At 47.3% G+C, this 16,094-nt stretch overlaps 1 protein-coding gene across 3 annotated transcripts in view; it reads left to right on the plus strand.

Moving 5' to 3' along the window:
• Nucleotides 1-16,094, plus strand: part of TMPRSS2 (transmembrane serine protease 2) — a 59,249-nt gene that overhangs the window by 20,638 nt on the left and 22,517 nt on the right. The gene's annotated exons all lie outside the window — the stretch shown is intronic.

A 16,094-nucleotide genomic window follows, 5' to 3' on the forward strand; every position in this document is an offset into this window, starting at 1 on the left:
CCCCCTCTCCCCCTTCCTCTGGCTTAATAAGTCCTCCTGGACCCGGAAGGTAAACCCCTCCTCCCCCTAGCAACGCAGCCGGACGTTCTTCCGGCTGCAGAGGGGAGGAGGAGGTGCCGGGGACAGCCTGCTTAGCTGTCCCCTTGTGTGGGGAGGAGACCCCCCGCACACCACATTACCGGTATCGCCGGGACCTCCGTCACCACAGTGCGATGCTAGCTGCATATGTTAATACATCCCGCCCTTAGTCTCTATAACATGACGGGCTCCATGTTACCGGAGACCTGAGCATGTGCAGTAGGCCCTGACAAAATGTCAGTCTATTTTGCCGAGTAGAGGAGGGGACCTACTCATAGTCTGCACACAGGCCCCCTCTTCTGTTAAAACGCCCCAGCTTAGTAGTCATTAACTGCTTGGAGATGCTGGTGGTTGCATAAGTACAAGTCCTACCTCCCAACTGTCCCGATTTTTCACGGGACCGTCCCTTTTTTTTGGGACGTTCCTACGTCCGACCGGGGCCGGCAGTTTCCCGCAGTGGCTGGGGGGGCAGTTGGGAGTGCCCCCCCAGCCTAACAGAATAGACGCTGAGTGCATGCGTCTATTCGGCGGCACACACGATGAAAACGGGGGCACGACCCTCATTTGCATACACCACGCCCCTGTTAAGAAGGTCACGCCGCGCGAGTGTCCCTCTTCAGAAAGTTGGGAGGTATGACAAATGCCATCATAACCTGTAGTTCCGGACATTTAAGTAAAATTATGAAATACACTCAACAACACTGCCTAAACCATAGCTGTATAATAAAACTTTAATTAGACATACTCGCCTAAATAGTATTGTATTATACTCTTACATCTTTACAAATAATAAATTTCTTCTGTAAAACTCCAAAAGGAAAAAAAAAAAAACCAATAAAACACTTTGTGATTGCGCATTGCATAAAAAATAACGGGGCCTGTCTACACGAGCGATATTCTCCCACACCAGCCCATCAGGTTGTCCAGTATTCTGGTGAGCCAATCAGACACTGGTATGTCAACTCCATATCTCCAACTAGCCCCTAACTGCCATTTTTCGATAGCATGGCAGTTGGGGGCTGCTGGGCTGGTACTTTATCTCAGTCCACTTTATCCATCTCCAATGTTTAGTACATAGACCCCCTCAGTCTTGTTTCTTGCTTATTTCTGTACAGCTTATTTAAATCTGCGTTGGTTGATGAGCACGACGTCGTTAAACGTTTCCTTTTTCTACATAGTTATGGGAAGAGTAATCCGCCTGGCCTAATAAAATGAATCTGTGGACTGAGTCATATAAGCTATTGTTCTAACACTTGTGTATAGTGTAAATTAATTAATGACTAAAGTTTCAGTTGAAAGTAGATCTCACCTCCTGCCGAGTTACCCAATATCCTTCCCCTCTCTCACACTTCTAGCCGAGCCTTCTCTATATATACGCATGAGGAAGTCCTTACAAATCACATGACCATAACAAATTAAAAGGTGTCAAAACGTGGTGTAATGTAGTTTGCACTAATGTTCGTTAATAGCCTCCAGTAATTGAAACTACTATATGGCAAGCAATGAAAACTTGGCTCTCATTAATCCACTTGGCACATGAACGAGAACTAATTGTTGATTGGCTGAAAAGCGTTTATTGTACTTTCTGTGGCTGTCCAGTAGATAACAAGGTTAGAAGGGGGAGTGAGACTATTGGTCCCGATTCGGACTTGATTACTGTGGCGACGACCTGCGAATGCGTATGGGCCGCAATTGTTCCAGTGCTATACTGCAGAGAAGATTTGGGTCTGTTGCTTAGTGCCCATGTTGGGTTTCACCCGCTGGACAGGGCAGGTCAGTGAGAATTGACATGCAGTTGGTCGATGGTCAATATGTATACCATTGGGGTCGACATGGATAATAGGTCAACAAAAGGAAAAACATGGTCATTGTTGACCGGAATGTTTCACAATTTATTTTTTATTTAGAACTTTTAAAATTCCATACTCGCCAGGCCCGTAGCATGGCGGACGTAGCAAGCCATGAGAGGTTACGCAGTACACCTATTGGGGGTCCGTATGGGCAAATGTACAAAATGTACCAAGTATACATGAAAAAACATTTCTATGTCATCCTATTTGTCATCCTATTTTGTGTATCGACATTTCATGCTCGTAAGCAATGTTGACCTTGTTCGACATTATTTCAAGTTAAATTTTTTCGCTAAGTCATTGGCGTCAGTTGGACGGATCAAAATCCTTCATACAAGGGAGATAAAAAGAAAACCAGGTTAGATTTGGCACAAATTTTGTATCTGGTTCACAGGCTGCAGAATGGAACCAACCTCTTTCAATTACATCAACGATAAACGCAATTCACAATTCGCAGTGTAAGCGGATACCACAATGGGCCGCGGATGTACTATTTGAACACGTACAGTATGTACCCTAGATCCCAATGCCAAGGTGACAATTTGACTGTACACCTATTATATGGACTTGCGAACGTGTTGTCCCTTTATCAGTTGTGGTTTGGGTGTGTAACGGTGTGAGAACATTTTCGCAAACCACAATGAGGCTCAGATCACGCTAATATTATTATAATTTGCACATAACAAATAAACATTCCACTGCTGCAACCATTATAAACCTGGAACAAGGAACTTAACATAAGGGGATTAACATATATGACACTTTGATATTTGTCACGATACACATGGGTTTTATTGAAGATGGGGTGTTGCTATGGGTAACCAAACTGATTTTATCTATTACCTTCTATAATAAGCTAAATAAATAAGTAGATTGTGATGCTATTGGTGCCATCCCATCTTCAATAAAACTACCATCTTAGTATATAGACCCCCATAATGGGGAATGCTACCCCCAATAAACTGTAACAGATACCCAAGACATAGCCACAATACAGTTGAAATAATTTTTAATCCCGGAAGCATGAAATAGCCTGACATATAATATATAGCCTAATTGCATGGTAAAAGTTAGTGGTACACATTACACTATGACATTATAGAAATAGTAATTATCTCGCCTAGCTTGGTACCAGTTGTGCGTCATCGGATTGTAGAGCGAGAAGAAATTGTGATGTTCCATTCCACCAGTAACTTGACTCCTGCATCAACAGAAGAGAATGACGTAGGAAGAGGAGTTACACCGGGAAGCCCCAAATGGTACCGGACGTCATTATCCAATTAGACCACAGTCATTTATTTACAGTATTTATTAACGGTTTCTTATATAGCGCAGCATATTCCGTTGCGCTTTACAATAGGAGACAGTGATACAACAAACTGGGTATTTACAGACAGTCAAAGGTAGGAGGGTCCTGCTCGCAAGCTTACAATACTGTATATAGGGAAATAGGCATTAGTTCCACCAGACTGCAAAGGTTCCGGGTGTGCTGTATGATACGGTGACCCAACAGTTTGGCCATGGGTCAGAAGGATGGAAACTGTGAAGAAAAGAGTGGATATGTGTGGACTGTACAGTGGGGATGTGATTAGATAGGAACGGTATATGAAGGTTTAGTGGCTGGTTCTGGAATTTGATAAGCTTGTCTGAAGAGCTGAGTTTTCAGGGAACGCTTATAGGTTTGGAGACTGGAGGAGAGTCTTATTGTGCTTGGGAGAGCATTCCACAGAGTGCGTGCAGCCTGAAGAAAGTCCTCCAATCAGGAATGAGTAATGAGTGTGGATGAGAGACGTAGATCTTGTGAGGAGCGAAGAGGTCGGGTTAGAAGATATTTAGAGATACCGCTTGCCGTGCTGTCCATAAATATTCTTCTTAATGTGAAAGAAATCTGAATCAAGGTATCTCGAGGGACGTTGGATGGGAGATATTATTTTTATTATTATAATTTTATTCATAAGGCGCCACAAGTGTTTCGCAGCGCCGTACAAAGGACCAATGCAGGGAGACAAAGCTTGGCGTAACATTGAATAAATAACAAAAATACAGTACAAATAAAGAGCGCCACAGTTCAATACACATTACAGCTTAAATGTAAGTGGTGAGGACTCAATCAACATACAACTAACTAGAGGCTTGAGGCCAATGATGGAGATGAGTATGCGGACGAAGATGGTCACTGCATTTAGGCTTTTAGGGTGGCTTAGCTCTCTTAGCTGGCATTCTGATGATGCTGAGTAGGGATCCCTAGAGGATCAGGAACAACCCCAAACACTGGGGCAGTCTAACACTGGGTTACATCCTGCTAGGAAAAGGGTGTCCAGGACCAGACATGGCCAGGGCAGGTAGGCAGATCGAACTGCTCAGCATTTTCCTGGAGCAAAGTTCATTAGTGACTCACCCCTATATAATCCTCAGTTATACCTCTGTTTACACTAAGGCGTCTGCCATCTTGGGTAGTCAAGCCACTCCTGTTGTTGTTGTTGTTGTTATTATTATGAAGAGGAACTAGGTTATGTGCCTGGCATCAGCCGGGCAAAGGTTGGCTGGGACAGAACACTTTACCACTTTTCACCCCCTTAGGAGTTGGATTTCAAAAATCCCTGTTTAGTGAGTGGCTGCATATAACTGTCAGTTTCCAGACTACCCAGCAGGCGCACAGGCATAGTTCGCAAATGGCACATATTCCAGAGCACAATGGTGATGCATTGTAAATGGCAAACAGACCTTTTGCCATATAGCTCCACAATGTTTAATTTGGTATATGAAGCCCTGCAGAGACAATGGTATCATAGAAATATGTCACTGATAAAAGTCATCTTGTGCTGTTAATATGTGTGTGCGCGTATTTATGTGTGACTGGGGTATGCTGCGTGGGGCACAGTGGGAGTGACTGGGGAATGGGGCACTGAGGGAGTGACTGGGGAATGTTATGCTGGGCCCTGCGGGAGTGACTGCGGAATGTTGCGCGGGGCGCTGCAGGAGTGACTGGGGAATGGGGCACTGTGGGAGTGACTGGGGAATGGGGCGCTGTGGGAGTGACTGGGGAATGGGGCGCTGTGGGAGTGACTGGGGAATGGGGCGCTGTGGGAGTGACTGTGGAATGGGGCGCTGTGGGAGTGACTGGGGAATGTTGCGCGGGGCGCTGCGGGAGTGACTGGGGAATGTTGCGCGGGGCGCTGCGGGAGTGACTGGGGAATGTTACGCGGGGCGCTGCTGGAGTGACTGGGGAATGTTGCGCGGGGCGCTGTGGGAGTGACTGGGGAATGGGGCACTGTGGGAATGACTGGAGTATGTTGCACAGGGCGCTGTGGAAGTGAGTGGCGAGCGCTGTTTGTTTCATGTCATGTGACAATATTGCCCTACATTATTACTCTGACGCACAGGGTGGTTATCTATATGATACCGGTGGATGACTAATTGTATAATCTATATTTAACAATCAGCAATCTCCGAGCACAAGCACATACTGTACTGTACATACACTGCATGCAAACACTCCAGCAGTCCTGTCTCTCTGGATGGACAGATACAGGTCACATACATTGGACACAGATAACGTAAGGTAGGATTTCCCAGCTTCTGTACAGTAATGACTGATATCTCTGGCACAGAATGTACAACGTGTCTGCTCTGTATCTATGTGATAAATACAGAGCATTATGTACTTAGTTATTCCAATAAGTCCAGTACAGGGAGATGCTGTTATACCCGGCCCGGACAGCACAGAGAGTGCCTAGCATCTACAATGCAAAAAATTGGAGAATCCTAGGCGCTGTATCCCTTGGTTGATTGGTCTGGTGTGCCAACTTCTCTGTATGGTATCCCCTTGTCTAGAAGCTTATGAAGGGACCCTGCTAACTGACCTTCAGCCGGTGCCCTATATGCACATCAAGGTATCTTTAATTCGTCTGCTTCCTCCTGAACAGGTGAATACTGTACAATAGCCTGGTCTCCTCAACGGGGGGCCCAATAGAAAAGGACTTACCAAAGGCTAATGCCCTATGTTCATCAAAAGGTTTCTTTAGCCGGAAGATTCCCCTCCAGGTCACTCAAATGATGAAGTCCAGGTCACGAATAAAAATTGTTTATTTCCAAAATGGCAGATACAAGTAAAACCAGAATGGTTAAAAATCCAATGATAAAAAGTAAACAGGCGAGGAGGCTGGGTATTGGTGGTAAATCGGGGTGTCCTCCTGTCCGGATGGAAGGGATCCCCAAAACCAAGGCATAACATCTTGAGCCTTGGTTTTGGGGATCCCTTCCATCCAGACAGGAGGGCACCCCGATTTACCACCAATACCCAGCCTCCTCGCCTGTTTACTTTTTATCACTGGATTTTTAAACAAACAGGCGAGGAGGCTGGGTATTGGTGGTAAATCGGGGTGCCCTCCTGTCCGGATGGAAGGGATCCCCAAAACCAAGGCATAACATCTTGAGCCTTGGTTTTGGGGATCCCTTCCATCCGGACAGGAGGGCACCCCGATTTACCACCAATACCCAGCCTCCTCTCCTGTTTACTTTTTATCATTGGATTTTTAACCAGTCTGGTTTTACTTGTATCTGCTGTTTTGGAAATAAACAATTTTTATTCGTGACCTGGACTTCATCATTTGAGTGACCTGGAGGCAGCGGCGTAACTACATTTTGGGCGCCCCCCCCGCCGTTAAAGGGAGGGCGCCCAGTCACTCACCCGCCCCTCCGCCCGCCGGCCGCCGCCCGCAGTCTTACCTAGGTTCAGTATGCGCTGGTCTCGGCTCCCTTCTTCTGCTATGAGGACCACCACAAAATGTCTGCCCCCATACAGCAGACAGTTTCAGAGAACTGTGTGCTATATGGGGCTGCCATTTTGTGGTGGTCCTCAGCAGAAGAAGGGAGCCGGGACCAGCGCATACTAAACACAGGTAAAGACTGGGGATGGGGGGGGGTTTGCGGGGGTTGGTGCGGCGGGCGGCGGGGTGTAACGTAACTATAGCACTGCAGCCCCCGGCGCCCGCACATGCATAGCGCCCCCCCCCGCGCGGTTGCGGGGGCTGCGGTGCTATAGTTACGCCACTGCCTGGAGGGGAATCTTCCGGCTAAAGAAACTTTTTGATGAACATAGGGCATTAGCCTTTGGTACTGTAAGTCCTTTTCTATTGGGTCCCCCGTTGAGGAGACCAGGCTATTGTACAGTATTCACCTGTTCAGGAGGAAGCAGACGAATTAAAGATACCTTGATGTGCATATAGGGCACTGGCTGAAGGTCAGTTAGCAGGGTCCCTTCATAAGCTACTAGACAAGGGGATACCATACAGAGAAGTTGGTACACCAGGCCAATCACCCAAGGGATACAGCGCCTATGATTCTCCAATTTTTTGCATTGTAATTGTTTTGAGACTGAGGGAGTCTCCTGGATAAACCAGGGCCGCAGTATTCAGGCGCAGTCATTATTCTTTCATTGTATTTTCTAGTGCCTAGCATCTGTTTATCTATTCATTGTCATCTTATTAGGGCATCCCAATGTCTAACAGACAACTTCTACGTCAATAGGTCGACACATCTGATCGACATGATCAAACATCAACATGGCAATGGTCGACACATGGAATGGCCAACATTCATTTTACACAATTTTTTTATTTAATGGGTAGGACTTTTTCATAATATAGCATCCACGTAAAACCCAACTGGGAACCGTAATGGGAAACCGCAATGCGAGGGGATGAGGTACCTGGGGGTCCATGTGCTGGAGTGTCAACACTGACACCAAAAAACACTGAAAAACTCATGGTGACATTTTTACGTGTCGACTTTTCCTGTATCAACATTTGCATAGTTACTATGGGCCTGATTCAGACTTGTTTGCAAGCGAACAGGTCGGCGCCGCTCCGCCGAATGCCCACGAACCCTGCCGGTGGAATTACCTCCATGCTAGTAGAGACATTTTTAACCAGCTCTTAAAGCCCCATACACACCAGGCAATAGGGGCTGCGGCCAATATACATAACTACTGTATATCGGCTGCGGGCAGACGTTATTGTGCGTAAATGATATCGGTAAACGATAACATTCAGTGACCTCACCGGAACCTACTGAACATGTGGGTCATGTGGCTAGTTGGCCTGCATGTTCAGCAGACCCCAACAAAGATATTGAGTTTACACGCTAGACGTAGTGTTCCCGCTAGGCTGTTTTAGCGGGGCACTGCGCCCTGCCCGATTTTTAAAGTGCAAAATGCGCCCTGGCCCTCTGGCAGCGCCCCGCTAAAACAGCCTGCCTCTGTCCCCTCTGTTGTGACCGGGGAAGCCCGGCGCCGCTGTACATAGCGATGCCCGGCACTTTCCTGGCAGTGTACAGCCTTCTGGGTGGCCGGGTCCACCCCCTTCAGTGACAACGGCGGCCGGGCCCACCCCTTTGCGTGACCCCACCGGCCGGGCCCGCCCCTTTTCGTCACGGCCCGGGCACGCCCCTTTTGTGACGTTGGCGCGCCCAAAACAGTGACAATGGCGGGCCCGGTCCGACCCCCTTACCATGCCCCCATGCAGTGGCGCCCTGCCCGCCCTAGAAGGAACACTATAGTGATATAGTGAACGATATCACTCAGAAAGCCCTTACTGAACGATGTCTTTCACTATGGGGGTTATTCTGTTTGATTCGCAAGGCTGCAAATTCGCAGCCTTGCGAGTCCACAAACCCCGCCTTGTGAATGGCTGGCTGGTGCCACCCATTCGCAAGGGCTAATCGCTCGCAGGGCCTGCAAATGGATGATACACAGTAACATCCATTCGCAGCCTTGTGGGATCCGTCCACATCTTTCGATGGTCGGCGACATGGCCTCATTAGCATAAGAACGCCCAACGTTCTCATGGGAACGCCAATGAAATGCTGAGCGTTCCTATATGCTATTGGGGCCGCACACCACCCTATGCCCCTCTCTGCCCCCTGGCCGCTGTCCTGAGTGCACACACCCTGCATATGCACATGTGCAGAAATGCACATGCGCAGTACAAAAACATCGGTCCTCATCGGAACGCAGCCCTACTGCGAAACAACCAGAATGACCCCTATATCCTCAGTTAGTGTGTATGGGGTTTAACGTTTAAATACAGAAGCATGCACGGGTCTTGCTGATCTGCGCAGCCTTCTGCAAACCTCGCACCTTGCAATGGAACTCGCATTAAAACTTAAAAGTTGCGGGTTTACCCACTAAAAGGGTGGGATGTAATGGTGTCTCAGTCCAGCGACTATGCGGGATGCCTGCAAAACGCGCCATATTTTTTTTAAAGGGGCAACCATTTAAAAGGAAAAGTCATAAATAAATGATTGAACCTTTATTTATTTATTTATTTACAGTTTCTTATACAGCGCAGCAGATTCCGTTGCGCTTTACAATAGTAGACAGTGATAAAACAAACTGGGTAACAACAGACAGACTTGGAGGTAGGAAGGCCCTGCTGCAAGCTTACAATCCATAGGACCTTTAAGAAAATGTCCGAGTTCAGCCGGCATCCTGCAAAGCCACTGAACTTGGACGCTATTAAATTGTGCGCAAAAAATCACATTACGTTATGGTAACAGCCTCAGATTGCAACAAAAATTGCAGGCTAATACATTTGGGAATTGACAAATTTGCACTTTCAAATTGTGCGGGTTTGTCCGGCACAGAGAACTCGCTCCATATTACATTTGGCCCTTTCCATACCTCCCAACTGTCACGATTTTAGAGGGACAGTCCCGATTTTCGGGTACTGTCCCGCTGTCCCACCCGCGGCAGGCATTGTCCCGCTGCGGGGGGTGACCCCCCAATCTAGTAGAATAGACGCTGTGTGCATGCGCACAGCGTCTATTCTCGTATGAAAATGAGGTGGTGGCTAATTAGCATAAGCCGCGCCCTCATTTGCATACGCCCCGCCCCCTTTTCGGAGGCTGTTACCATAACGTAATGTGATTTTTTGCGCACAATTTAATAGCGTCCAAGTTCAGTGGCTTTGCAGGATGCCGGCTGAACTCGGACATTTTCTTAAAGGTCCTATGGATTGTAAGCTTGCAGCAGGGCCTTCCTACCTCCAAGTCTGTCTGTCCCTATTTCTTCATGTTAAAAGTTGGGAGGTATGCCTTTCTGTGCACTGAAGTTTTAATCACATGTAAAAAAACAACCGGTTCGAGGTGAGAAATTTGCCTCTGCAGAAACTGTTTTGCATGACTAAGAACACCGTGTCCTCATATTGTGGGATTACTAGTGTAGTGTATGACCGGTGATTCCAGACATTGACAATGCGGAATTCTACAGTGCTGTGTACACACAGTGAGATGCACCGTGCGATGCAATCCCCGATACGATGGAATCGCACGGCATGCATGCGATGGCATACAATTTGACTATATAGTGCAGATCTGCACTATATAGTCAAGGCAGCCAAGACTTTATCCCGTGTGATACGGGAGCATGCAACGGGATTGCATCAAGATTGCAAGGGTTAAAACCCCTGCGATCTGCGTGCGATACTGATGCGATTCTGACTATATAGTCAGAATCGCAGGGTGATTGTATCCGTGTGTACACACCATTATGCTGGATTTATCCACAGCGCGGAGGACCCAGCTACGTAGGAATAACAGCGTAAGCTCTGCTGTAGTAATTCTTGTGTTTACGTTGCTCTCTAGTGAAAAAAAAAGGAAAAGAAAATCCCCAGCAGGTGATCACAGAGGGAAAGAATCCTCTTATTACGGAACATCCGATGATGTCATCATTCCACGGCTTCCACACACGGACAATCCATTATCTATCCAATTTCCTTTGAAATCCAGAACACCATTGATCATGGCCACACACAGAACGATTGAGTAAATGATCAGAAGGTTTACTCAATCGTTAAGTGTGGTCATTATCAAGGGTGTCCGGGGTCTGACACGCCGCAGAGCTCGCCTCTCGCACCACGCTGCCGTGCCCCCGCGCCTCCGCACCTTTACTCCGCTCCCCCCGCTGCAGGCAGCTAGAGAGAGGCCAGCAGCGGGCAGGAGCCACTGATTGATTGAAAGAGTTCTCTCAGCCAATCAGTGGCCACCCTATTCAAATGAATGGGCTCCCGCTGTTTGGCTGAGAGCTCTTTCAACCAATCAGTGGCTGCCCTTTTAATTTGAAATATTCTGCCCGCTGCTGGCTTCTCTGTTGGCCTTTTGTCTGTATATCGACCTATTGCATGTTAATTTGTTGGCTGTCTACCTGGACCACTTCCCATTACGCTAAAGGTGCCGATGTGTCCACGTACATCTATCCTCATATAATGCCCATTGCACTGACGTGCCACAGATTTTTGTCTTGTGTTCCACCGCGAGAGACTTTGTCATGAAACGTGTCTCATTCGCACACCTAGTGTGACAATAGTGTAGTGCTGGGGTACCCTGACTACTGACGCTGTTACTTTCTGTATGCGACTCTAGCTGACACGGAGGTACGAGTCTCCCATGCCTCATGCCTCACATCATTGCGCTTAATCTGTGACTTCCTTTGCAACAAAAATACTAATCCCAAGTGCCAAGTACACTATAAGTAAAATGCTTGTGATCAGTGGTGGGGCGCATGTATCCTGGTCACAGTCTGACAGGAGCTGCTTGGTTGCTGTTTTATCTCCATACACTTGATGGCTCTCCAAGCTTCAATACATACCGTTTGTCATAAAATCAAGAACTTAGGTGAGACTTCTAGATGAAATGGTAAAAATGTCAGAGGACAAGGTTCTCAGGACCGTACTGTATGGCAGTCACTGTCAGGGGCGGATCCAGGATAAAATGACAGGGGGGGCACCATGATAAAAGAGGGTTTAGGTGGGGGAGGGGCGGTGTTAGTGGTGCCAGTGTACATGCTAACAGAGCGGCAGAGAGAGAGTGGGAATGGGATTAAAAATAGGCCCTGGCATTTAAAGTACGCAGGCCCACCATGGCGACAAAAGTGAAGGATGTAGTTGTGCGCATGCCGAAGGTGCGCTCCGGAAAAGGGGGTGTGGCCACTCAACAGGGGGCATGTCCTTGAGTGTAGTGGTCAACACCATATACAACTTCTACACATTATGCAACAAATTACTAGATCCCATTATACTTGCCCCTTACACATGATGCCAAATGGAATGAGCCAAAATTCACATAATGCCACATGGATTGTGTCAATATTCACATAATGCCACACGGATTGAGCCAAAATTCACATAATGCCAAGCGGATTGAGCCAAAATTTACATAATAACACACGGATAGAGCCAAAATTCACATAATGCCACATGGATTGAGCCAGAATTCACATACTGCCATACAGATTAAGCCAAACTTCACAATACGCTTCAGAAACAGGGACATTGTCCACCAAAGGCGCCCATTAAACATTTACACCATAATGTCCATTACACGTTAAGTTACACGCCAATATGTCCATTTTGTACTATGCCAAACACCATAATGCCTATTAAAATTATGCTTCATAAGTGCTGCTTATCTACATGCTCATTGCCAAGGGTTCCATGCTCATTGCCAGAGGTTCCATGCTTGTTGCCATGTGGGATTACATGCTCATTACCAAGGGAGAATACATGCTCATGGTAAATGGGGACAGCCGCCGCCAGGCAGAAGTGATAGCCACTGACAGTGGCAGAGCCTGGCTGTATTCAGAGCACTGCAGGTACCGGCTCTTTGAAATAATACCCCTTTCACACCAGAAAATGCATTCCCAGGTTGGCCCCTTTTACACCAGCCTAGTCCCTGCATTTTCTGGTGTGAGGGGGAGAGAAAACCACCCCTCCCCCCTTTAACCAGTTATCTCATTTAACCGGCTATATCTTCGGAACCAACTGACCCATTTACATGAGACCATTATCATATTGAAGAACTTTTGAGTGGGCTTTGAATGATTTTGGTCCAGTGAAACTGAAAGGTTTGGTTCCAGAGTAATCTGCCCTCAAAGAACATGAACAGCCATGAAATTACATTTTAAAAATATAAACTTGGTTTACCCGCAATATCTCTGGAACCGAGTGACCGATATGGACCAGCCTGGTATCATATTGAAGGCCCAGCGATTTGGAATTGAATGAGATCAACCACAAGCTTCTGGGATGCCAGGAGGGAAACTGGTAGCCGTCGGAACCAGGTGGGGGTCGGAATTGACGGGTCCCATATTATCCTATGGGGAAAAAATGTTACAGATTTGCCAGGCGATATCTCCGGTTCCCGGTGGGCTAGAGACACGGGGCTGGGCTCGTTGGAAAGCCCTGGTCCTCAGCTACAAAATGACTTGCCTGCCCCCCCCCCCCCGAATCCACCACTGGTCACTGGGCTGCTCCATGTACTGAATGGTGGTCTCTGGGATGCTCTGTTTACTGTATGGCAGACTCTGGGATGCTCTGTTTACTGTATGGCGGACACTGGGATGCTCTGTTTACTGTATGGCGGACACTGGGATGCTCTGTTTACTGTATGGCGGACACTGGGATGCTTTGTTTACTGTATGGCGGTCACTGGGATGCTTTGTTTACTGTATGACGGTCACTGTAATGCTCTGTTTACTGTATGGCGGACACTGGGATGCTCTGTTTACTGTATGGCGGACACTGGGATGCTCTGTTTACTGTATGGCGGACACTGGGATGCTCTGTTTACTGTATGGCGGACACTGGGATGCTTTGTTTACTGTATGGCGGACACTGGGATGCTCTGTTTACTGTATGGCGGACACTGGGATGCTCTGTTTACTGTATGGCGGACACTGGGATGCTCTGTTTACTGTATGGCGGACACTGGGATGCTTTGTTTACTGTATGGCGGTCACTGGGATGCTTTGTTTACTGTATGACGGTCACTGGGATGCTCTGTTTACTGTTTAGCGGTCACTGTAATGCTCTGTTTACTGTATGGCGGACACTGGGATGCTCTGTTTACTGTATGGCGGACACTGGGATGCTCTGTTTACTGTATGGCGGACACTGGGATGCTCTGTTTACTGTATGGCGGACACTGGGATGCTTTGTTTACTGTATGGCGGACACTGGGATGCTCTGTTTACTGTATGGCGGACACTGGGATGCTCTGTTTACTGTATGGCGGACACTGGGATGCTCTGTTTACTGTATGGCGGACACTGGGATGCTTTGTTTACTGTATGGCGGTCACTGGGATGCTTTGTTTACTGTATGACGGTCACTGGGATGCTTTGTTTACTCTATAGCGGTCACTGTAATGCTCTGTTTACTGCATGGCGGTCACTGAGTTCTGACTACTGTAAGTAGCTTTATACTGTAGTGTGTGTGTGTGTGTGTGTGTGTGTGTGTGTGTGTGTGTGTGTGTGAGTGTGTGCTAGTTTCCCATAGAATATAAATAAAATATTGTGTTCTCCATTCCCTGTGTCAGTGCTTGTGGCCTATGTGTGGATACTTTGGACTGTCCACATTCCAACTATTTTACATCGTAATAGTTAACTAATTAAATAGTAAACTGAAGGTTTGATTTCATGTTCTACTTTTGTATTATGAGGCTGATTAGACACCAGCATAAAGGTAATGTCAGCGCTGTTGGCTGTGTGCTTCCAAACGGAGCAGCAACCGTTCAATTGCTCAGTCATGCGCCATCTAGTGACCACTGGCGTGCAAAACACGTCAACCCCCCCCATAGAGGTGAGGAGCAGTGTTATAGGCTTTTATTATATAGGATTGTGAGTTGGTAACTTTTGCGAGCAGCCAGATTTACAACTTGTAGCTATTCTGAATATCCGTGTGGCTAATGCATGCTACTTCGGCATGGTCACCGGGTTGCCACCAGTTTCTTGCAAAGAGAACGTCGGCCAACTTGGAATAGCTCATAGATGCGCAATAATTGCCATATACGTTACTGCGCGTTCAAAGAATCAGTCCTTATATGAGATACAGCATCCGGATGGCTGACAGTCAATAGGTCAAAATGTTGGGGAAAGGTCGACGCCTAAAATGGTTGACAAGTTTTGGGAGTTTTTTTTCTAATTGAGGGGTTAACGTGCTCAGGTTTTTGACATTGGCACAAAATAAGTGAAAAACTCATGTTGACCGTTTGCTGTCGACCTAGACATTGTGGGGGAAATTTACTAAAGGAAATTTGTAAAAAATAGGTGTATTTGTATCCAGAAATACACTTATTTTTGACATTTACTATCCCGAAAATACGGCAATTCCTATTTGTATTGATGTGCTATCAATACGAATTGCCGTATTTTCGGGATAGTAAATGTAAAAAATAAGTGTATTTCTGGATACAAATACACCTATTTTTTACAAATTTCCTTTAGTAAATTTCCCCCTGTCTGTGAGCTATACTACACCTGTGTGAGATTTGTGACAACTACCTAACTGCATTTGCATAAAGCCAGAGGTGGAACTGCCATTGGTGCAGCAGGAGCAGTGCACCGGGGCCCCTGAGAACTAAGGGGCCCACTGCTGCCCCTGTTACCCTCTTCCTGTCTCCCAGTGTTTTTCCCTGACACATTCTGCCTCTTCCTGTCCCCTACTGCTTCTCCCTGCCTCTCCCGGTCACCCTACTGCCTCTCTCTGTACCCTACTGCCTCTCCCTGCCTCTCCCTGTCCCCTACTGCCTCTCTCTCTGCCACCCTACTGCATCTCCCTGTCACCCTACTGCCTCTCCCTGTCACCCTACTGCCTCTCTCCCTGTCACCCTACTGCCTCTCTCCCTGTCACCCTACTGCCTCTCTCCCTGTCACCCTACTGCCTCTCTCCCTGTCACCCTACTGCCTCTCTCCCTGTCACCCTACTGCCTCTCTCCCTGTCACCCTACTGCCTCTCTCCCTGTCACCCTACTGCCTCTCTCCCTGTCACCCTACTGCCTCTCCCTGTCACCCTACTGCCTCTCCCTGTCATCCACTGCTGTGTGGCATATTGTGAGCATATTGTATCATTTTGAACCCATTTGTATGGGCAAATACCTTGATTCCATTATCTAATGGAATAAGTAGGACATTGGTCCTACTCAAATCCCTTCTAACAAGCGAGGGGATGTGTACACTGACATATCCCTTCGCATGCAGCCACATGGGTGAAAAAATCATTTGATGGTCCTTCATTCGCTGATAAAAAACAGTCTGCATTGGGTTTTATCTTTGCCGGAGATGGCCGAATTTGGGGTGGGCATCAATTATTTCCGACGGGAGAGATAGCGGCA

Source organism: Crinia signifera, chromosome 2 (genome assembly GCF_055691185.1).
Source record: "Crinia signifera chromosome 2, ASM5569118v1, whole genome shotgun sequence".
Lineage (NCBI taxonomy): Eukaryota > Metazoa > Chordata > Amphibia > Anura > Myobatrachidae > Crinia > Crinia signifera.